We start from the raw sequence: 17,085 nt of genomic DNA, 5'->3' as shown, positions 1-17,085 counted from the left end.
TCATGGGCTGACATATTCAATTATAGGAGAGGGCTTACTATAACATTTAGGGAAGGGAGCATGCAGCCTCCCTCACCAAGCCTCTTAGAGGCCCATGGGACACCACCCTCAAGGCTGAGATATTCAATTAGGGGCTGGGGGCAATGAGCCCCCCCCCTTGCAGAGCCAATTAGGAGCCAGAGGGACAACATCCCCCAGGGTCGATATACTTAATTAGGGTAATGGGGACTCCGTGAGCTGATTACTCGCACCAGAGACGCTATCCTCTGGAGCCCAATGTGAGCAGTGTCCTGGGGACCCCATACTCCAGGACACTGCTGTTTTCTGCCTGGGCATTCTAAGCCTGCACTCTTTCAGGCAGGCAACACAACTTTGATCCTGCTGGGTGGGAGTTGATAAAAATGTGACACCAGCTTTGCTGGAAAAAAAGTAGCAGACCGCTCCTGTCAGCATCCAGGATGGGTGCTGACTGAGGAGCCAGCAGCCTCCTTGGGGCTCCCTGTGGCCTCCAACAACTTTGGCAGTTGTCAATGCCCAAGGTGGGCACCGAAGCACCCTTAAATAACACAAATTAAAAGCAAGCATCACCCCATATTGCCCTGTGAGGGCTTTTGAATAATAGTTTTGGATCCTGGTGGTGACACTAGAATGGGCAGGAGCACCACCAAACATCTTTCTTCTTGGCACCAAATTTGATAAAATTCTGTTTGGCCATTTTTACTGGGCCTGGGAAATTGCATGTGGAAAATGTGTTTTAGGGTCCCCTCATTTTCTCTGCCCGCAGTTGACAGATAACCCCAAAACTTTCCAGGAAAGAACTGAGGAAGATGAACTTTTTGGGGGAAGATTTTGGTGAATCCGGCTTTCCTCCAACTCGCTCCTCCTTCCTTCACATGACTTCCTTTCTCTGCCAAAGAAAGTCCGTCCTCACTTTTTTATTTGCTTCATTTTTATGTCTGTCTCCCTTTCCTCCGAAGGCCCTTTTCAATTGTCCTTCTTTAATTTTCAGCTCGCTATATGGCAAGATGGTCAACATCGAGGGATTGTGGGTCTGTTATCCAGGTAAGTGGATTTTATTTTCTCTTCCTTCACAGTAAGCCCCTTCCTATTTACCAGAAAGGACCTACAATATTAATACATTTTAACACAGAGGGATCTCCAACCCAATTGTGGAGATGTGTGTGGAATGCCAAATATGATTATATTGTAATTTTACAATTAAATATGAGATTTTTACTGACTCAACTCCATTTTAGGGAGTGGAGAAATGTCAGTTTGCACGTTTGAGTAACTTTACACTCTTAAATGGTGACCAGCCCAAAGTTTTAAACTCACTGAAAAGGGTAAGAATGAATCTAAATGTGTAGATTTACTCTTGATTAACTTTACCTTTGTAAATGTCCCCTGTACAGTCATGACCGCTGGATTTAGAATTTGAATATGTGGGCTGTAATACAATAAGGGTGCACTTTCCTATTTGTCTCACGTTGCACTTTAGAACAGGGGCACAAATAGGTAAAGTGTGCCCTATTAAGGTGAATGTGCTACCCTCTGGGCAATACCAAAGTTGTGCTGTCCTGGATGCAGTGCATTTAAGTGAAATACACAGTCGCTGCTCCAAAGCCGCTCTCTGTTTTACAGTGCAAGCGGCATCTGTCGGCCCTTTTGAGCAGTATTAGGCATCCTCTTGCACTTGTGTGTAGTGAGTTACTGCACCTGCCTGCAAGGGCATTTCTGGGGGGTCCATGGGACCCCTGCTATCCTCCAGAGGGCCTTTAGGAGGTGCACTGAAACTGTGCCACGCTTTTGTGGCACACTTTTTATGTGCCTCTTAAAGGTATGTTTGCCTATGCGCCCACACACATAATATGTCGCGGGCTTAGAGGCAACACGATTTCCTCATTTGTATTGATCCATAACCCAATGCAAATGAGGGAATGCCCTCTCATGATAGTGCTACATGTGATTCAACAATATCAGTGTTTATAGAAGGGACCGCACATGCATCTGCAGCCCCTTCTGTAATACCACAGTGCCCCAGGGGTGCACAAAACGGGCATAAATGAATGTTGCACCCCTGAGCTTTTTCTGTAGCTTTTTCTGTAGTTTGGCCTATGGAGACTTTGGGCCTGATTCACAAAAGCAGACTTGCACTTTTGACTAAGTTTAGGTCTGTTTTGGAGTTCACAAACTCTGATTTATTACTAAGTTTAACTCCAAATATAAGCATGCCGAATTACTTTATGGGCACCACAGAGTGGGTGGAGGCTTCACAGTCTTAAATGTACTATTAAATAAAAGTTTGTGAATTCCAACACTAATGTAAACATACACAAAAGTGTAAGTTTTCCTTAGTGAATCAGGCCCTCTGAGTCTTTGGCTACACTCACCAATGTTGCACACTGAAACAGTACTCCAACAAAGGTTGCCTCATGAAGGTAGGACTTTCAATATTTAGGGGTGTATGTGACACCAGAGGAGAACATCACTTGGAGGAGAAACATTCAACCACAAATTAGTAAATACAGTAGCAACATTGCGTTCTCAACCTGTTGTGGCATCATGGGTATCCTAGAGTCGTACTACCTTGCATGCTCGATGCAGGTCCCATCAAACGGAATCTTCGACGATGATGAAGGTCCTTGTATACAGCCTCGTCGCATCTCGGAAGTGTTTTACCTCTTAACATGATAGAAGGGTTTCAGCGGAAGAAGCTGTTTCTTACTATAGGACAGTCCATTTAACAATTGTTAATGAATGGTGGCACTGTTCACATATCGGCCAGCCTTCATCTCTGAAAAATAGGCAGTGTAAGGGGCCCAAGTGCTGCATTTACTCCAAAGGTGTTAACCCAGGTCTTCCCTCCCTTGGCCACTCAAGTAATGTTAAAGTTATGGAATAAGACATCCGGAGTTGAAGACTGGGGTAAAAAACTGGGTGTGGGACCCCTCTCTTTGTTTTTTTTTTGATTTTTCAGCTGGGTCGAATTATATTTAGCACAATGCGCTGTTCTTTGCAGACCTGCAGGAAGAATACAACTTTCAGCTGAGCCAATTTTTACTATCAATTCTTGTTTGCCAAGTGCTTTTTCTCTAATTGGCTTCCTTAGTTAAGACAACTGGAGGCTGTGTTACTGATGGGACGAATGCAGGAATATTGTTCATCTCTTGTCAACTCCCTGATACGTTTTACCAGCTGCAAGTGGATTTTGAAGGAAATGGAGGCATTGCCTGATGATGATTGGCAGGAGACTAGGGTGTCTTCTAGGAAGTGAGCCTTCTCAGCACATTTTCATTTTATTCATCCTAAATATCCCCACAGTACTTTTATTACCAGAGCCAGGTTGTGGAAATCTGGTCTTACTCCTTCTCTTCTCTATCTTAGATGTGATTAACCTAGACTGGAGACGTCATGTACACAATATTGTACTGTTAACACCATTCCACATCCTGAAGATACTGAGAAAGATCTACAAATTGCTCCTAAGAAACACCATAACCCACACCCTTGTCAACCACAAACTGGAATATTATGGGAACACCTTGTATGTCGGCATGTCCAAGAAACTCACCAGATGACTACAAACCATCCAGAATACAGCAGCCAGGCTCATTCTCAATTTCCCAATTGTAGCACACTTTAAGCCACACCTCAGAGAGATCCAGTGGCTCCCAATTCGCAGACAGGTGCAGTTCAAATTCCTCACCCATATGTTCACTGCACTACACAACCTGTGAACCAACTACCCTGCACCCCTGCTCAGTGCCAAGATACCATCACTGGTGATAGTGCACCTATGAAATACAATGCACATAACACAACATAACATGCATTGTTTGGCCCCAAAATCCTCATTCTTTGAGGCTTGGCGGAAGGGACTGGATGAGTATGACTCTGGAGGTGCCAGTTTATATTGCAAGTAGCTATCCACTAAAGCACAGGATGTGGGTGACTAGTGCCAATATAGGGGTAACTTGTTAGACCCTTATCCACCTAATTTAAGAATTCATTAATGGTCAGGCCCTGTGTAGGGCTGTCTCCCACACTTTCTGGCTGATGAGGGTGAGACCTCTAAAAAGGGCCAATGATGCTTGTTTCCAGTCCAGTGAGGGGTCCAGGGAGGACCTGGCTTGGCAGTTTGGGCTGGACTTTTCCCCATGAAGAGCAGGGTCCATGCTGATTGGCATATGGTTGGCTTCAAACTGAGGTGGCGTGGTGAGCTAAAAAATGATGGATTAAACGCAGATCAGTGACTGGAGGTGAATGTTTACATTGTTGAGCATTCCGTCCATCATCTGTTTATTTTGCTTATGGTTTTGTCACCCTAAGTGGGAAGGGCATGTCCAGATGTGGGTCCCATGCTTACTGTGCCACTGGGTTCAAGCAAGCCTTTGCTGATGAGGGGTGATAACCCGAACCGGTCACAGGATGCTTCTTTCTGGTCCAGGAGGACCTGGCTTGGCAGTTTGGGTAGACTGTTCCTATGAGAAGCCGGATCAAAACTGATTTGCATTTGGCTGGGTCCAAACTGGGGTGGCATAGTGTGCATAAAAATGATGGATTAAACCCAGATCTGTGACTGGGAGTGAATGTTTTAATTTTTTAGCGTTCTGTTTATCATCTGTTCTTTTTGCATTTGTTGCCCTAAGTGTGAAGGGCATGCCCAGACATGGGCCCTGTGCTCACTGTGCCACAAGATTCAAGCTAGCTTGGCTGATGCCTCGAAACTGGTCCCAGAATGCTTGTTTCCAGTCCAGGGAGGACCTTGTTTGGCAGTTCAGGCTGAACTGTTCCCTGGAGGAGGAGGGTCAAGACTCATTTGCATATGGAAAATATGGGTGGCATGGTGAGCAAAAAAAAAACCAATGGATTAAACCCAGATCTGTGACTGTGGGTGAATATTTGCATTGTTCAGCATTCTGTCCATTATCTGTTCTTTTACCAAAAATATCAGCAACAAAATATCATCCCAACAATGTTGGGATCACAAATTTGTACTTCATAAACCTTGTATATAAACTCAAACATATACACAACAAAAATATAGAATACCAGAATACCGACAGAAAATAGGTAAATATATTGAACTTTAAATTGTTGATATTGTATAAATTTTATAACATGAAATAACTACAAAAACAATGTTAACATTTTAAAAGATAAACTTGTAACATATAAATATGTATAACTTACAAGCAAAAAAAGTATATATAAATGAATCACAGAACATTAACATATCATGTAAATATTTAAACATAAATTAATAACAATAAAAATATTGATGATAAATCTAATTACAAAAACTAGATTGTTTTTAAATGTGCAATAACATTCAAATAAAAAAATATTGGTACAAAAAATAAATAAGTCAACATTGTATACTAACATTTCTTTAGAAATTCTGATAAAAAAAATTACACTTGGAGGGTTTAAATTTACTACTTTCTATCCAACCTAAACAATAGTAGGGTAAGTATTGGACTTTGGATGGCTCACATTTACTATTGCCACATCAATGTAAACAAATGCAGGGAGAGTGATGGGCCTTTGGAGGGATCAGATTTAGTATTGCCACTCCAAAGTAAGCAAAATTAATGAGACTGTTGGGCTTGGGAGGGGTCAGATTTTCTATTTCTACTACAATGTAAGCAAAAGTAGGGACAGTATTGGACTTCAAGGTATCAGATTTAGTAATCTCATTAAAATATAATTAAAAATAGGGAAAGTGTTGGACTTCTGATTTACCATTTTCAGCCCAATCTAAGCAGTAGTTGGGAACGTTACGATTTGGGCTCTAGGTTTATCAACAGTAGGGAAAATGTTTAACTGAGGAGGGGAACAATATACCATTCCCACTTCAAAGTAAGCAAAAGAAGGGAACATCTTGGATTTTGGAGGGGTCAAATTTACTATTCCAACTACAATGTAAGCAAAAGTATAAAAAATGTTGGACTACTAGGGGGGTTAGATTTACTATTTCACTCAAATCTACGCAACAGTAGGGAGCGTGCTGATCTCTGGAGTGGTAAGATTTACTATTCCTACTCCTAAATGTAATTAGTATATAGACAAAAAATGTGAATATAATTAAAACGACAAACCTATTCATTAAATATAAAGTAAATAAAATGTAAAATGAAATATTATAATATTGCAAATAAAATTAACTTAATTTTTGGAAAGGGATTCTCATTCATGGAATAAATCACCTACTGTCGGTCGTAAGTAGGTAGTTATAATTAGGACCTAGTTACCATAGGAAATTGCATCATTCTATTCGCAATAACTTTAGCGCTGATTGATGAATCTTCTTGAAATTTTCAAAACAAATTTATTGTTGAGATCAGCTCCTATGTTGAAGGTTTGGGGGTGATTTGTCAAGGGGGGGTTGAGAAAAAAGGGGGGTCCCAAAACGTGTTTTTTCAATGTTAATTTCCATAGGAAACTTTAGACAAGGCTACAGGTCGAACGGGTGAACGGAATTATCCCAAATTCAGCAGGGAGAAGGGTCTTGGTCAAGAAAGCACGCTTTTGTTTATTTGGTATAAATCCGTTCAGTAGTTTTTGAGAAATATCGAAATGTACAGATATCGATATTTGGGAATTCTGACATCTGATTGGCTGAGGCGTTACCAGCACGAGCTTGCTGCTGATTAGCTGCGAGCGTTTGCAACTAGGAAGTGTTGGCCACCATGTTGTGATTCTGTTGAAGTGAGTAAGGGGGAAAAAGGGCAAAAAATGTGGTAAAGAGGAGGGTAGGAGCACCGTAACCTTTGTAGGGTGTTTAGGGTGTGCTATGGAGGGGTTGCAAAGTGAACTGATCCTACCTACCGGTGTGAAAGTGCTAGGCTATGAAAATTAAGTGAAGTATTGCCTAGTGTGTGATGTTTCTAAGGTGAGCTTGTGCGCGACTCGAGGATTAAATCGTGAGCCAACTGTGTGCCTTATGCTGTGAAGTCATATGCCCTGGCCGCTGCAGTACAGTTGTGGAAGTGTTGTCAGCATGTGTTTATACCTACTAGGATGAACTACTGACCTGTACTGGTGTGAAAGTCTTGGGTACGGAAAATATGTGAGGTATTGCCTAGAGTCTCTTGGAAGCAGGAAGTGTTGCCCACCCTTTTGTGATTCCGTTGAAGCGAGTAAGGGGAAAAAAGGGCAAAAAAGTGGGAAATAGGAGGGTAGGAGCACTGTTACCTCTGTGGGGTGTTTAGGGTGTGCTATAGAGGGGATTCGAAGCAAACTAATCATACCTACCGGTGTGAAAGTGCTAGCCTACAGCTGTGGAAGTACTTTTAGCATGTGTTTAGAACTACTAGGACGAATTACTGACCCGTACTGGTCTGAAAGTTTTGGGGTACGGAAAATATGTGAGGTAGTGTGTAGAGTATCAGGGATGAAAGCGTGAGCCCAAACTGTGTGTCATATGCTGTGAAGGTATGTGCTCTGGGTGGTGTGCCACATCTGTCCAAGTATTGTCAGCATATAGTTATAGCTACTCAGAGGAAATTTTGTTTCGAACATTGCAACTTGTGTAAGATGCTTAGGGGGTGTTATATAGGGAGCGCAAAGGTAAATTTGTGTTTATGAAATGAATTTTGTATTTGGAAAATAGAAAGCACTGACTCCTACGGGTCTGATGGCGCTGGGAGCGTAAGGTGAGGTGCTGCTGGAGTTGGGAATAAAGCTGATGAACTACTGACCCCTATTGTAAACTTTTAACCTGCACGTGCTGTAAAATGTTCTATAAAATGTTGCAAAAGTATATCGTTAGGTTAAAAAATAAATTGATGAACTTTTAACCTGCAGGTGTAGAATGTACCAGAAAGTGTGGTGATAAATTAGGTTGAACTTGTGACCTGTATGTACCGTGGAATATTAAGTAGCTTTTCGGAAGGAAAATTCTAAATTTACCAATGGAGGTAAGTTTTGGAATGTTGTTGAAGGAATGAAGTATTCTGATTTGTTCTTTACATGTATTTATGTGTGGAGCGACAGAGAAATTGTGTCATTCCTGGTTTCATTCTTCATGAAGTTGGAGCCTTACATATACTATGTGACAAAGAAAGACTTGTATGGTGTGTCATTTGAAATCTGGATAACAACTAGAAAGGTGAGTTAGAAATGAACAAGGTGTGTTATGTGTTTTATAGTATTGATTAATTATTTGAGGTGATATTTTTAATTTTGAAAGTATTTTTTATTTCAAAGTAATATAGTGTTAGTAAAGTGTGGTGTTTGATATTTCATTATGAAATATGCATAACATTTGAGCTGTTGTTATATAAGTACTTTATATATGTTTAGGAACTTTTCACAAAGAAGAAGTGTAGTTTGTCATCTTTATAGGACTGTATGGTTTTGAAAATGAGGTACAGCGTTAATTTGAGTTTGTAATGTATTTGGGGAGATAAAGAAATTGTTGCACGTTTGCAACTGATACTTTTTGTGGAAATAGTGGGGTGGGGTGTGGTTGTAGGAGAAGTATGTGTTATTAAGTTAAAAGCGAGAAAACAAAATGCAGAAATGTTATGTGGGCAGGTTTTGGTCTTATTTTTGACACTGAGAGGTAGGTTTGAATGTAAGTCAGGGTAGGTTGTTGTACAGTGGGGCCGTGTACAGTGTTTGGAGATTACATGGACAGGAGATGGAGATAGGAAAAGTGATACGTTCCTTTAATATGTATGCATAGTTTGACTCATGTGATCCTAAGTTGAGATATAATATGAATATGGTTTCTGGTTTGCATTTGGGTATAGTTAATAGTTTTTGTAGTTTCTGACAAGTGAATAATAAAAAGGTAGATATACTAAAATATATGGTAGTAAACATATTTATTATTGTCTGTTCTTATGGAATAGAAGTAGTTCGGGAGTGCTTGATTGGAAGAGATATTTTATAAATGTGTGAGAGAAAAAAATGTAAATGTGCGGTATATTTTCTGTATAAATTTGTTGACATTAGAGAACTACATGTGATTATAAGTGATACTGTTTGTCAGGCTGTGTCGCTGTGGCGGATATATGTAGGTGTTTAAGCGGTTCGTGTTTTACTGATGGTGAGCTTCACTATCCCTTTTGAGACACTCAAAATTCAATTAATAAAACGAATTTTGGAGCACGCCCTGCATCGCATTTTGCGATGCAGGGCATGGAACGAAATTCGTTTTATTAATTTAATTGTTTACTTACCTGCAATCATCCATATTCCGGTGTTTATCACCCCCCATCCTCCCCCTCCCCCACTCCGCCTGCCTGCCTCACCGCAACTCCCTCCACGGGCCGTGGCTGGTTATGTTGCTGTTTGAAACGCAGAATATAGTAACATGGAGATGTGGAGGTACTAAAGGTGATGTAGAATCACTGGGAGCACTTATAAAGTGCCATATGGCATGGTATATGTTTTACCCATAAAATTGCATGTTTTAATACGTTTTACTGATGAGCTCTTCGGGAGACATCTGTTGAAATTAAGCCTCTGAATGGCTATAGTGGCGCTTCTACGTTTGTGGGGCTCTTTCTTTTATTGCTTAAAGTTAAGCAAGGGCGGTTGTTGAGGTGGTGTAGTGCTACTGTGACTATTTATAAACCGTCTTATGGTATGGTGTATGTGTGAGTTGCAAAATTGCAGGTTTTAATAGCTTTTGCTGATGAGCGTTCCGTTCTATGTACGGCTATAGTGGCGGTAACAGGAGTGTTGGGGCTCGTTGTTTGATTTCGTAAGGTTAAGCAAGGGCATGGGTGGGGGAGGCATGTATGTTGCTGATTATAAGACGGATATTTGTAACGTGGGCATGTGTAGTTACTAAAGGTAATGTAGTTTCACTGGGCCCATTTATAAACAGTGCTATGGGATGGTTTATGTTTTACCTGCCAATTTGCATGTTTGAATAGTTTTTGCTGATAAGTGTTCCGGTAGACACCTGTTAAAATTAAGTCTGTGTATGGGTATAGTGGCTCTACTAGGGATGGGTGGTTTCTGTTTGATTTCGTACTGTTGGGTGGGGGTGGGGGAGGAAGCTATGTTGCAGTTTGAAATACAGAATATAGTAACATGGAGATGTGGAGCTACTAAAGGTGATGTAGTACCACTGGGAGCACTTATAAAGTGCCATATGGCATGGTATATGTTTTACCAGCAAATTAGCATGTTTTAATAAATTTTGCTGATGAGCTTTTCAGGAGACATCTGTTAAAGTTAAGACTGTGTATGGCTATGGTAGCGCTTCTACGTTTGCTTGGGCTCTTTCTTTCATTGCGTAAAGTTAAGCAAGGGCCGGTTTTGAGGTGGTGTAGTGGTACTGTGACTATTTATAAACTGTCTTATGGTGTGGTGTATGTTTGAGTCACAAAATTGTACGCTTTATTAGCTTTTACTGATGAGCGTTCCGGCAGACACCTGTTAAAATTATGTCTATCTATAGCTATAGTGGTGGTAACGGGAGTGCAGGGGCTCGTTGTTTGATTTCGTAAGGTTAAGCATGGATATGTGCGTATGTTGCTGATTATAAGACGGACATTTGTAACATAGGCATTTGTAGTTAGTATAGGTAATGTAGTTTGACTGGGCCCCTTTATTAAACGTGCTATAGTATTGTTTATGTTTTTCCCGCGAATTTGCATGTTTGAATACTTCTTGTTGCTACGTGTTCCGGCACACATCTATTAAAATTAAGCCTGTGTATGGGTATGGGTATAGTGGCGCTTCTAGGAATGGTGGGGTTTTCTGTTTGATTTCGTTGGGTTAAGGAAGGGCGGGTGTGGGTGCGGGTGTGGGGGAGGTGGGTTATGTTTCTGATTAAAACACAGAATATAGTACCGTGCAGATGTTGAGCTAATAAAGGTGATGTAGTACCACTGGGAACACTTATAAAGTGCCCAATGGCATGGTTTATGTTTTACTTGCAAATCTACATGTTTTAACACGCTTTGCTTATGAGCATTTCAGAAAGTGGGGGTGCTCTAAAAGGGGGGGCAAAGCTCTTAAAGGGGTGTGGGCTATGCAAGTTGGGCCTTGGTCTAAATCAAGATAAATATCATTGTGTGCTTTAGAAAATCCTCTCCAAATATCCTACATTAAAAAAAGAACATTCTTTAAAGGATTTCCCTTCCTTCTACAACGTGGGTAATGTAGCATGATATCTCCAGTTCTCAGTAGTGATCAAAATAAGCCTGCGTACATCAATGAGCATGCTCTCACTGCAGTGCAATAAAAAGTAAAAAATTGACTATGTTTGCGAGGGCTGAAAAAAAATTGACTATGTTTGTGAGGGCTGAAAATAGAGCCTGATAGAGACCCGTTTGGAGGCTCCTTGAAAATAAGTGCTGGTCCTCCTAACGGGCCCAATTAAAGCCCAGCATTCATCTATCCTAAGCACTGCACCATCCAACCATCTTTTAATTGATGCATACATTCCTACTTATATACATACATACATTTGTTCCTGCACTTATCTTAAGCATCTATGAGCCCATTGTAAGAACTGTGTCATTCATGCAGCCATACGCCTATATATCCATAGATACATCTGTCCCATAATCAATCCTAAGCATCTGTCAGTCCACCCGTCTATTGTAAGTACTGGTCCCCGTATTCATTTATCCTTCCATTCTTACATTGATACATCCATCTATGTATATATACATTGATGCATCTGGACATTCATCCACTCGCCTTTTATTCAACCATACGTTCTTATTTTCGTGCAACGTCAGCCCCGATCCTAAATACGAGGTATTATACTAATCCATCCAGCCTCTTAAGGGGTCGAAAAGGTTTGCGAAAAGCATTGACAGGCAGATTATTTTATAAAGAACAACAAAGCTTTGAGTTGCTCTTTGTGGAGCATACTTCACCATCCTTCTCTGGTGGTGTTTTAAAGAAAGGTAAAAAAGGAGCTTTTAAGTGTAAGACGTTAATTTAGAAACATAAAATTTTGTTGAGTTGTATATAGGTACACTGTTTAAAAGTGGCGGTGACTGACAAATACTGAATACCTGTATTTCTTACATTTGAGAAAGTATACCAGAGAAGTAATTTGGGGTGGTGAGAACCTTGATTTCTATATTTCCATGTGAAGCACAGTATAGGAATATAAAAGTAATTGGAAAGCTTTTATGTTCATATTAAATGGGGGTGTGAGAACTAAGGGGTCCATTAGGACGGCGGACGGACTTTGCCCGCCCGCCATCCCATTGGTAAATGGGACCGCCCGCCATAAGGGCGGGGGTCCCGTGTGGTGCATTGGGATGTGCCCACCACAGTGGCGGACACATCCTGTATTTTCAGTATTGTGGCGGGCGGAGCCCTCTGCACCGCCCGACACAATACAAAAATTGCTTTGCAGCATTTACGTAAACAAAGCGGCAGGCACAGCGCGGTGCCTGACACTTTGTATATGCAAATGTGGGGGGTATCACAAGTACCCCCCGTGTGCATGCCCCTACCCACCTTCACTCTGGGGGCCCGCAGAGGTCCCCCAGAGTGAATACCGCCTGCCTTTCCGTGGCAGCATTGCCGCCACGGAAAGGCTTGCCAAAATGCCTATCATAATATGGTTGGCGGTGTCTGCTTGACACCGCCACCATATTAATCATTTTCCGCCCCGGCCGCAATGTGACCGGGGCGGTAAAGTGGTGGGCGGTGTTTTGCTCCGCCGTGGTCCCCCCCGCCATTCTAATATGGCGGGGGGAATACAGGGAAGGATGGCTGGCGGATTGCCCCCGCCAGGCTGGCGGTGGCTACCGCCAGCCTGGCGGGGGCAATCCGCCCGCCATCCTAATGGACCCCTAAGTGAGGTAGGCAAAGCATGTGTTTTCATAGCCCTAAAACAAGAGAATGTGTAAGGTCAGAGCAGGTGCTGGAGTTGCTTGCTTGTGGTCATTTCCAGAGGCGCAAAGAGAGCTATATTCCGGGGGAGCCTAATTCTTTTAGTAATAGGCAGAGTGGGGATGTAGGGGCTGTAAAAAGGGGTGAATAAGAACAGAGTCGTCTTTACCTAAAAATGATCTTTTGAAGACCTATGAAGTATTCGGGTGCGGCGGTGTGTGTGCTCTCTGGAAGCTCTGGAAGCTGTTCGAGAGAGTCCGGGGCAATGGGCGATGCACTCCTGGTGGTGTGTTTGCAAATTACCCCACGATGATGTTGCTCCTGCGTTGCAAAAAGAGAAGGGGAATTCTGAGAGAAAAAATATCTTTTTGAAGGATTTCCCTTTTCCTACAATACGAGTCACCTGGCATGATGTCTGCTCTTCTAAGTAGTGAGTAATGTGCATGCTCTCACAGTCTCGCTGAAGTGCAATTAAGAAAAAAAACGGATGAGGTTTGCGAGGCCCTAAAGTACACCCCCATAAATACCTGTTTCGAGGCCACCTAAAATAAAGTGATGTTGCTCAAACACCCACAGGCAACCCCCCTCCCCACACTTAAAACTGAGGGGGGGCAGAGTTATGTTTGGAAAGTTGTAGATAAAATTGTAGGCTAATAGTGGTAATTTTTGTATGTGCTTTTGGTTGATAATAACATCTTAAGTACATAGATAAAAAAAATTAAAATACTATCTATAAAGTTGTCTGTGGTGGGTTGCAGAGAGAATGCTGTGCGGTGGTGGGGTGCGGTGGAGAGATAAAAAGTACGAAGTAGTGCAATTATATATAAATTGTAAAGGTGTTTGTAAATATTAAATAAATACTTGCTGTATGTTTTATGGCTCTAATTGTCATGTTAGTGCTGCTCTGACATGTTGCAGCACTGGGTGTGGAAGTCGTTAGGTGACGTTTTTTAATTGTATGGTATAATTTTAACATAGTGAACAAATGTGAAAAATAATTGAATCTATTTTTTCCCAGAAAATTATTTCGTATAGATTAAAAGTTGGAACTGCAAAGAAGAAGAAAAAAAAGAAAAGGGAAGAACAATATATATGTGTGCAAAAGGCAAAAGTTTGTATTTGGAAAAATGGGAGTAGTAGAGAAACACTTTGTTCTTCTGTAAGTACAAGGTGAAAAAAGGATCACACAAGAGGAAAACTAGGAATTTTTCAAGTAAGGTGAAGCAGAGTTCAATTTCAAATACCAGGAAAAGGAAAGATGATAAAGAAATAGAATCTGTTACTCGGAGACACAGGCAGTTTCATGAAAATCGTCAGAGACTTTTTTGATCTAGAGTGTTTCAGAATTCAATGAGAGAATGCTTCAAATATAAAAAGAATGAATTTGAATTGAAAGAGAAACAGCGTATTGAAAGTACAGTGGATAGTGCTTTCAATTTAAAACAGAAGTTATTCATTGTGATTTTGAAGAAAAAGTATTAAACAGAATGTTAAGTTGTTACAAGGACTAGATCTATGTCATGTAAGAAAATATACTGTGAGGGATGGGCATTCTCTGGCTTGTCTTTGAAGAAAAGTTTGTAAAAGTGTTTTTAATCAGTTGAGGATGTTAGCAGTATGTTATTCAGAAATGCGCAAGTTTGTGAGGAAAGTGTACTATGTAAAAAGTTCTGCATTATTTTTAAGTGAACTGAGAACGGGACTTTTATATGCTTCGTTATTAGTTGTTCAAAAAAAGTGTGATGATATTGAAATGCAATATTTTGGTTCACAGGAGCAGTTCATAGAACATGAAAGTTTGACAATTACAGATGTTGGTGGAGATGGGAAAGTGATTAGCACTGATCAGTTTGAAGAAGAAATTGGAAAGTTTAATGTAGTGTTGTGGGAAATACAAGACTATGTTTGTGATTGTTGTCGACGTACTGATTATAAAAGTCAAAGTAGGAATGCTTATTTGTATTTTGAAAAGGAGAACAATGGTAAGTGGGTAGAATTTTCAATGTACTTGTTGGTGGAAGGTCTATTTGAGTTAGGTAGTGATCAACGTATATGTAAATATTGTTATAACAAATTAGAAGAGAACAAAATTCCTTTTAGAGCAGTACATAATAACTTAGAATTAGTAGCTATTCCGGAGAAACTGGCAGAATGGAATACATATGAGTCTGTTCAAATTCAATGTTAATTCTTTTAAAACTATAATTCGGATGGAGCCTAAAACAAGTAAACTGTCACCAACAGACTTGCAAAGAGGTTTGAAGGCAGAGTGGTGTACTTACCTTTTAAGAAAAATATTGAAAATATTGCTGGAGTGATAGAGGAAAATTGGTGTAGTAACAAAAAGTCAGAAAATATGGAATGCTTTTGAGGGTGTTAATAAAGTTGAAATGGCTACCTTATATCTATTAGAGAACAATATTTATTACAAAACTGTAAATGTGGGTGAACAGGTAATAAGTTTAGAAGATGAATGTTGTTGATCGATATTCTGAAGCTGCAATCGGTACCGGTAGATCATTATACCGTCCACCTTCTCCTGTAGGAAATAGCTGTGGAAAATAATTACCTTCTAAGGTTTTCTCCCATACACTCATTGGAGTTCCCTGGGCTTTTTTTCATTTCAAATAACTCAATGCTGCTTCCTATTACTTCTTTTGAATGCAAAGTATATATTGTGTAATGTTCATAAATAGCTTCAGTTCTTGACTTGTCCACTTTCTCAATTTGATCACTTGAAATTTCAGAATGTATTCTGAAGATCCTAGATTTCGACAGTGCATTCTATACATACTTCACCTTTTGTTGGAAAGTGATCTGTCTTCTCTGTTGTTTGCAGTGAACCACATACTTAAAACTAAAGTTCATCAATAAGTTCTTTCTGAGAAAGAATGTGTGGAGGAAGTTCAAGAAAGAGATGAAAATTTAGAAGGACACTTAATCAATTTGATGGCATGTCAACATGTAACACATGAGTATTGGTTTTGTCGTCATGAAGAACTCAAGTGTATGTTACGGAACGTAGGTACAATAACATGGTTTGGATGGCTCACATTTACTATTGCCACATCAATGTAAACAAATGCAGGGAGAGTGATGGGCCTTTGGAGGGATCAGATTTAGTATTGCCACTCCAAAGTAAGCAAAATTAATGAGACTGTTGGGCTTGGGAGGGGTCAGATTTTCTATTTCTACTACAATGTAAGCAAAAGTAGGGACAGTATTGGACTTCAAGGTATCAGATTTAGTAATCTCATTAAAATATAATTAAAAATAGGGAAAGTGTTGGACTTCTGATTTACCATTTTCAGCCCAATCTAAGCAGTAGTTGGGAACGTTACGATTTGGGCTCTAGGTTTATCAACAGTAGGGAAAATGTTTGACTGAGGAGGGGAACAATATACCATTCCCACTTCAAAGTAAGCAAAAGAAGGGAACATCTTGGATTTTGGAGGGGTCAAATTTACTATTCCAACTACAATGTAAGCAAAAGTATAAAAAATGTTGGACTACTAGGGGGGTTAGATTTACTATTTCACTCAAATCTACGCAACAGTAGGGAGCGTGCTGATCTCTGGAGTGGTAAGATTTACTATTCCTACTCCTACTCCTAAATGTAATTAGTATATAGACAAAAAATGTGAATATAATTAAAATGACAAACCTATTCATTAAATATAAAGTAAATAAAATGTAAAATGAAATATTATAATATTGCAAATAAAATTAACTTAATTTTTGGAAAGGGATTCTCATTCATGGAATAAATCACCTACTGTCGGTCGTAAGTAGGTAGTTATAATTAGGACCTAGTTACCATAGGAAATTGCATCATTCTATTCGCAATAACTTTAGCGCTGATTGATGAATCTTCTTGAAATTTTCAAAACAAATTTATTGTTGAGATCAGCTCCTATGTTGAAGGTTTGGGGGTGATTTGTCAAGGGGGGGTTGAGAAAAAAGGGGGGTCCCAAAACGTGTTTTTTCAATGTTAATTTCCATAGGAAACTTTAGACAAGGCTACAGGTCGAACGGGTGAACGGAATTATCCCAAATTCAGCAGGGAGAAGGGTCTTGGTCAAGAAAGCACGCTTTTGTTTATTTGGTATAAATCCGTTCAGTAGTTTTTGAGAAATATCGAAATTTACAGATATCGATATTTGGGAATTCTGACATCTGATTGGCGGAGGCGTTACCAGCACGAGCTTGCTGCTGATTAGCTGCGAGCGTTTGCAACTAGGAAGTGTTGGCCACCAT

This window comes from Lissotriton helveticus, chromosome 7, assembly GCF_964261635.1.
Source record: "Lissotriton helveticus chromosome 7, aLisHel1.1, whole genome shotgun sequence".
Taxonomy (NCBI): domain Eukaryota; kingdom Metazoa; phylum Chordata; class Amphibia; order Caudata; family Salamandridae; genus Lissotriton; species Lissotriton helveticus.
This window is presented reverse-complemented; position numbering follows the sequence as displayed.